This window comes from Acipenser ruthenus, chromosome 8, assembly GCF_902713425.1.
Source record: "Acipenser ruthenus chromosome 8, fAciRut3.2 maternal haplotype, whole genome shotgun sequence".
NCBI classification, from domain to species: Eukaryota; Metazoa; Chordata; class Actinopteri; order Acipenseriformes; family Acipenseridae; genus Acipenser; species Acipenser ruthenus.
In genome coordinates, this window is record NC_081196.1 from 33,494,583 (window position 1) to 33,502,785 (window position 8,203).

At 34.3% G+C, this 8,203-nt stretch overlaps 1 long non-coding RNA gene across 1 annotated transcript; it reads left to right on the forward strand.

Moving 5' to 3' along the window:
• The first annotated feature begins 213 nt into the window (after positions 1-213).
• On the forward strand, positions 214-7,777 carry LOC131737763 (uncharacterized). Its single transcript, XR_009329365.1, has 3 exons — positions 214-324; positions 1,701-1,881; positions 2,547-7,777. It is a non-coding gene; the product is annotated as an uncharacterized LOC131737763 (long non-coding RNA).
• Positions 7,778-8,203: the final 426 nt, after the last annotated feature.

An 8,203-nucleotide genomic window follows, 5' to 3' on the forward strand; every position in this document is an offset into this window, starting at 1 on the left:
CAGACAGAAAAGAATACCATACTATAACATACTTTGTCAGGTCTGCTTGCTCTTTGACCGAAACTGACTTATAAAGGGGATATGTAACGTTTTATTTATTGCATAGTATAGACCGAGAGTTGCATACCAATACATCAATCGTGTCATTGACACTCCCTCCACTAGATGGCGCCTTAGCATTTTTAAGAAATTGCAACACCATGTAAAATTAAACAAAAGGAAGTAGATAAAAAAATAGACGTACAAAGTATGTCATCAAGCTGCGTTTGAATACAGCGAGAGATAAATCTAGTCATGGATAAAAGAAAACAAAAAATAGAAAAGGTAAAATAAAACAAACAAACATAAAACACTTAGTTTGTGTTGAGAATATGTTTGTTTACATATTTAAAAAAAATAACGGATGGGGTGTATACGCTGATACAAGTTTTCGAATAGTAAGTTAGTATTTATTAAGATTGATACAGTAAGCCCTGCATATCCAGGCGAGAAGTACACAGACAGAGTACATACGCGTTTGTATGTGTTTTATTAAGATAGGCTGAACATCTAGGCTATAAATACAATCAGGAAAAGCGGAAATGGAAGGTAAAAAAGAGTGTGTCTTGAAAAATGGAAAAGGAAATTACTTTGGAAAGAGAATGACAGTTGTGTGTTTTAAGTGCTACATACAGCAATTTCACATCGTTAATTAACTATGAATGTTAATATCACTGTCATACAATGCTGAATTAATGATCTGATGCTTCACCCATTGCTGATCATAGTTAATTAACCGTCCGTATGATATGCACACATGGTCTTCAACAGTGCCCCCTACACACATTTTCCCCCAGTTCTTTAAGGCTCTTCGGTGCAGTAAATGGGAACTGAGCGCCTCAGTCCTTATGTTTGACACTCTACATGGTGAACATGATAACTACCTTGATTTTGCAGCAGTGTTTACCAAACCTTTATCATAAACTCCTAGCCTCTTTTAGACTTTTTGGATTAAATTCAGATATGATCTGACTTAATCTTGATGCTATACAAATATTGTCTACTTTTTAGGTACTGTGTGATTATTATGCACTTAAGAGGACCTTGTTTACAGTGTGTGCCTGTGTTAGTTTTGGTGTTTTTGGCTTGTTCTGTGCCATGTGCCAAAATTCAGGGTTGTTGTCTAGGCAAGGTGCATGTGTGGATATACCATAGGCCATGCAACTGGGTGGGTGTGCAATAGGTCATGGTGGGTTGCTTTTACAGAAATGGCAGATGTGACATTTTAGGGCATGTGAATAATAAATATAATAATCGTGATGGTGTGTATAAAGAATGTGCAGTAATGTGGAGTACACATGAGAAGGCAACAAAAACAATGAGTTGCAAGAATGTTTTAAAAGTGACATCAATTGTTTGTCAGCAATTGCTAGGGTGATTGGCTTTGTGTTACATAGGAGTAAGTGTAAGCCATTATTTAATATTCAGAAATACATGTTGCAGTAATTTAGAAAAAAAAATGCTAAAAGGCTTTTATTTGAGGTATTTTCTGATTGATTACACACATCCCCAGTATATCAAAGTCTTAACATTTTAACATGTTTATTACTCATGTTTAAACATTCATGAAATGAAATCTCCCCTACTGTGCATTATTCATTTCGACTTAATCGCTCCGTGTCCAGGCTCTGATCTGATGCTCCTTCCTTGTTCTCTGACAGTGATCAGCAGGTGCACAGCAGAGGCATGGACAGTGGATCGACACTCACAGAGTTCGAGCGAGGCATGGTGATCGGCTGCATCCGGGCAGGCAAACAAGTCAAAGACATTATCAAAGCTGGAGGCCTGCCAAAAGCTGCGGCGCTGAAGTTTGCAGCGGATGTTGAGAAGGGAATTGTTGATGTAAGACTGTCTTTCTGCCTCTTTCAGTTCAGCAGTAGGGTCACACCAGGTTGTGGTGTATGTTTAGCAACATCATACTTGTATGTGCACTTTACCACACTGAGTATGTAAACCGAATTTAGGGATTTTGTGTCTCACTTACAAAGAACTTGGTAGAACTGCTGCGTTTGTTTTCATTTCCACTCCTAATTTTGTTTCCGCTGTAGGGGCACACGCACCATTAATGGCCTGGCTGCAACTTCCAGCAGCGAGTGGTTATACAGTATCTGTTATGTTTTAACTTAAGAAACAAAACAGAAAATTTAAAAAAGGTGTTTGCCCTTTTTTGCCATAGTGACAGATAGGGGCCATGTTCTTAAAACATGAACCACCTTGCTCGGTTAACACCACAGTCTTTTTTCAATTTTTCAATAAAATAACTATTTAAAGTTTTGAATATCCATGTGTAGTTGTGTAGCATTATAATTTTTTTTTTTTCATTTTGCATAAAAAAGGGTGCAAACTGAAGTGCGGTGGTAAACGCTTTATGAATAGGGAGTGTTATACTGGTACAGTTTTACAAGAAACAGTTTTACCTTGATTAAATGTCGTCTTAAAGGTGTAGTGTCCCAAACAGGTAGTTGAATGATTTTTAAACCTGTTGTTTCTCTCTGTTTCATATGCAGATTGAAACAGGCCTGTACAAATCAACCAGAATTGAGGATCCGGAGCCTAAAGAAAACACTGGAAGTAAAATGGAGAAAACAACAACATAATATACTGGTTTTAACTGTAAATGACAGTGAGAACATTCCCAAACCCAAATAGATCCAGAGACTCCAGGGTTTAATGGACCCTGCTCTTCCAAGGTGTACCTTGTATATGTGCCTGCTTTTCTGTTGGACAAGGATTCTGTTTTTGTTTAATTATGAAGTGACCAGTTAAAAATAAAAATAAATATATATATATATGACGTATACACACACTGCTGTGCAAAAGTCTTCGACACATTCAGGAGTTACACTATATGGATATTATGAGCATCAACAATTTACTCAACGCCTCCACTAGTGTTTTCTACTATTATAACAGCTTTGACTGTTGTTAATACAGCTTAGTTTGGGTGAGAAGAAACCAAGCTTGTCATTTAGCAATATTTAATGCACATTGATTAGAATCTTTAAAAACTTGTGATCCCAACAACTCAAAGTAAGCTCTACATGAGCAGCTAATATGAAGTGTTGTAGTAGCTAATCCTTCACATTTACCAATCCAGTCTAATTGATGACTCATTGCCAGTGTTTCTGTCTACACATCCATAAAGCTAAAAGCCCACTTTTTGTACTGCAGAATACAGATCTATCAGGATTAACTGTTAGCTTAAAACAAAATGGCTAAAATTTCAGTAGAAGATCGCCATAGAATTGTGTTTCTGCATAAAGAAGGAAAAACATTGAGTGAAATAGCTCGCATCACTCGATTTTCAAGGTGTGGTATCCGAAGCATAATCAACAAGTACAGAGAAACATCATCTGTAATTGACAAACCCAGGACCGGAAGACCCAAAAAGCTGTCTAACAAGGATGAGCAATACTTGAAGATTAGAAAGAATAGAAAGAAGACAAGCGTTGAATTGACAACAGAACTGGCAGAAGGCTCAGGTGTCTTTGTCCATCCATCAACAGTACGAAGGTCACTTTTGAAATCAGGACTTAAAGGATGTGTTGCAGTTAGAAAACATCTGTTAAGAAAGAGGAACAAGACTAAAAGGCTAAAATATGCACAAGAACACAGAAATTGGACTATGGAACAATGGTCAAAGGTGCTTTGGACAGACGAGTCAAAGTTTCAGTTATTTGGATCTAACTGAAGACAGTATGTGAGACGATGAACAACTGAAACTTATAAAGAGCCTTGCTTGAAGCCAACAATTAAGCATGGAGGAGTTTCAATTCAAGTTTGGGGGTGCATATCCTCAAGTGGTGTTGGAAAATTGATGGTATATTGAAACTGATGGTATATTTAATCCACCATGCTATCCCCAGTGGTGCAAGACTTATTAGTCCAAACTTCATTTTACAGCAAGGTAATGATCCAAAACACTAATTAAAACTTATTTGCAAAAGAAAGAGGAAGCTGGAGTCCTTCAACGCATGGAATGGCCCCTCAAAGCCCAGATCTCCATATCATTGAAGCTGTATGGGACTATTTGGACAATAAAAAAGAATTCCAGAAACTTAGGTGATCTCTGGAAGGTCTTGGAAGAATTGTGGAACACAATTCCACAAGAGTTTATAACAAAATTATTTGAAAGTGTCCGTAGAAGAATTTCAGTGGTTTTGAAGGAAAAGGGTGGACATACTCGCTATTCGTTTATATCAAGGTATAGTGTGTATATGTTTGGTTAATTGAATAAGATTTTCTTTTTCATAAAGGTGTATTATGCATCAGTGTCCCTTGTAAAGAAACTTTAGAATTTTGTCAAAAGTCACTAGATAATAGACTAGATAAATCAACACCAACAGCAGAAGTGCTGAACATGATCAACGTAGTTTTAGCAAAGTTATTTTACATTTGTTGGTAAGAATTACAAACAAAACGATGGTACAGCCATAGGATCTAAATTAGGAATGTATTTTGCCAGTACATACATGGGGAAATGGGAAGAACAATTACTTAGAAAATCGGAAAGAGAACCTTTAGAATACATTCGGTTTGTAGATGATATTTTTGGGGTTTGGACACATGGAGATAAAATCTATTTTCCAGTTTCATAAAATGGCAAATTAAATACACAGTAATATTAAGGTGGACCTTCGATGGACATGAAAAGAAATATAATTTTTAGATACCATAGTAAAACTTGAAGGTGGTTTAGCTGAGACTGACCTCTTCTGTAAACCTACTGACATGCACCAGTATTTACACATGTCCTCTGCACATCCGATACACACTAAAAGGGCAATCCCAAAGGGTCTAGGAATAGGAATACGAAGAATATGCTCAAAAGAAAAAGACTATGTAAAACAAAGAAATGTATTAAAAACAAATCTTAAAAAAGAGGATACAAAGAAATAATTAGAGACAGAGTTAAGAAAAGTGGATAGACTAAAAAGAGATGATCTACTAGATTATAAAAATAGAGCTAAAAGGTCAAAAGAGTCTCATTAGTAAAGACTTACTCAAAACTTTTGCCCAATATTTCTAAGATAGTTTGGAAACACTTGCGGATTCTACATAATTCAGAAAAATTGAAAAAAGTATTTCTTAAGGCCCCAGTTATTGCATTCAAAAGAGAAGCTAATTTAGGTGATATTTTAGTTCACAGTAAACATAAAAGAATAATTGACTGAATAGGTTTTATAAATACTTGCACTAGTACATGCAAAGTGTGTAAATACATGGACAAAAGTACAAATATAATTAAACATAAGAACAACACATAGCCACTAAAAACTAATACCTACTGTAAAAATAGCAATGTTGTTTATGGAATAGCCTGTGAAAAATGTGATGAAATAAAATATGTTGGAGAGACTGGAACAACTTTATATAAAATAATTCAGAACCTCCTTTCATTAATTAGAAATAAAAAAAAATGAATGAACCAATATTACAGCACTTCACCAGTCAAGGACATGACATTAATGATGTAAAGTTTGTAGTATTAGAACTGCTAGAATACTGAGCATCAAAAGAAATGTATCACTGATATGTGAGCATCAAAAGAAACGTATTGCTTATATTTGGATAAAATTCACTAAATGTGATCGAAAAATGACAAACTCTGTTTTACAGCAGGTGCAGGGACTTTTCATTGTGCTGATTAACAATTGACATTTTAAATACATTTTACTGTCTTAATCAAAAAATAATAGCACAACCCTTCAATGCACCTTCTTTAGGTTACATTTAAGAGCTTGCAATATGAAAACAAAGCTAATTTAAGAGAAGGTGTGATGTAAATGTGGAATATGGACAGATGGACAGACGTCCCCCTAAATCCACAGCATCTGATATTATCATTAAATTATGATAAATAATGTTACTACCAAGTTTCATGATTTCAACTGCAGTTTTCAGTATATATAGAAATATCTGTGAAGTGTAACATATACGTTCGACCACTACTGTGTGATAGATGCTGGTGCCTGCGAGTATTGACACTCTGTGGTTCCATCTGCATCACTTAGCTGTCTGGATGTTCTATTACTATTTAATTAAACACAGAGCTTGCAACAGATTATCAGCATAATAGAAGCTGATTACTTCTTGTTCTGCAGAGTCATCTATCATTAATGTCAAAACTAAAATTTAAAATGTATGGCATTTGCAACATAAGCATTTAATGGACAAAAAATAAGTAAAATGGAAAATAGGAAGTTATCACATGATATGAGAGAACTACAGTAAAAATAGGCTTGTGTGTTCCCATAAGTGGATTAGTGGTTTAGGTATTTAAATATAACTATTTTCAGAGCAAACTTTTTTGTTCAGGTGCTATGATTTGAAGGTGAACACTGTACCCTTTATGCAGTATTGCCAAAACATTGGATGTATTATATGTTCAACCATAAGAGATATTTTGATGATCTCAACAGAACTACAGTTGTCCAATTTGTTAACACTAACGCTATAAAATGGCAAAAAACAAAACATTTATTTCCTGCTTTGTGATATTTATTTAAAAGGTGCAGTAAGGATAACTGCCATAATTCAAGTGCTGAATACAATGTTAATACCCTAGCGTAGTGACCTCTTCTTGCCTTCCAGATTTTCACTGGATATTAGGTGACAAGAGAAAGAGCACCTGCCCTTTTTTTTGTAAATATTCTTTAATGTACCTGTGACAGAGTGGCTGTGCAGTTTATATCTTTCAATAGAACAATTAGAAATTATATAGAAATCACTTTCTTTGTGGTTTTTCTCATTTTTAACTGCCCAAATACTTATGTCTGAGACTGTATATGCTTTTATGAAATACTCAGTATGTCCAGTTGTGGCTGTAAGTTATAGTGTTGTTCCTAAAGAATGTCAAACTAAGCTTATTTAATCAAATACAACATGAAAAACTGTGAAACTACCTTTTTATGCTCTACTCTCTTGTATATTTAAAAAATGTTTTCTTAAATGGATTAATTTGCTTATTTTTGTGAGAGTTAACATGAGGATTTGTTTGCTTAGTTTTAAACACTTAATGTGATTTTTAAATAAATCAATGAATTCTATTGAGAATTTGCTGTGTCAGTTTGTAGAATCCTTGTGAGGGTTTGTAATTCCACTGCTGATGTATTGACTGCTCATATGAACCCTTTCATAGGACTATTGACTCTTGTCAGTGTTGTGGAAACTAAGATGTTCACCATGCTGTGGTCATGTGACATTGATATATAGTTTGATAGATAGATAGATAGATAGATAGATAGATAGATAGATAGATAAATTTATAGGTACCCTACGTTTATTCTACCATAATTCAAGGTAACAGATAAAGGACAAATATTTATAACCACCTTTTAATAAAACAAAAAGCAAAATAACAATTTCTAGTCATTTAATAAATCATTTTTTTAATAATAATAAAAAAAAACTTATTTAATCTTGTTGGTGAAATCTGGGCCCATTCTGTCTTAGATATTTCCTTCAGCTCAGACAGATTGTATACAAAATGCATGACTCCAGCTTTTTTCAGATCAGTCCAAAGCATGTTTATAGGATTGAAATCTGGTGATTACGAAGGCCATTCCAGAACTTTTATCTTTGTTTTCTTCAAGAAATATGCAAGATAGAATTAGCCCCAATTTCACCAACAAGATGTAACATAATGGTTAAGAATTACCATTAATTTCTAAAAGCTGTAATAAATGCACACAAAACACTAAAGCAGGGGTGCCAATATTTTGGTCATGAATGAATACTTTGAATAAAAAAGGCTTGTTTGTTTTTATATAAAGATTATTTGTTAAGTATCATTTGTTATTTGTTATTAAAAAGTGGTTAAAATGTACTAAATGCTTGTCCTTAATCTGTTACCTTAAATGATGGTATAATAAGCGTAATGTGCCAATACTTGTGTTTGCGTCTGTACTGTATGTACATATATATATATATCGAGATATTGACTTTGTACAGCTGTGTTCTTTAATTCTCAGTCAAGTTTGATTGTGGATATTGTACAAAAAATTAATATATATTTTTTAATACAAATATCTCAAATTCACATCTCACAAGTTATTTGAGTTAGTGACTTCATATTTACAGTAAACTTTGCATGCTAAATGTGTTAGTGAATGTGTGATTGTTTGTGACCTGGCATGGTTGCCATACTGAGGTCATGTGGCTT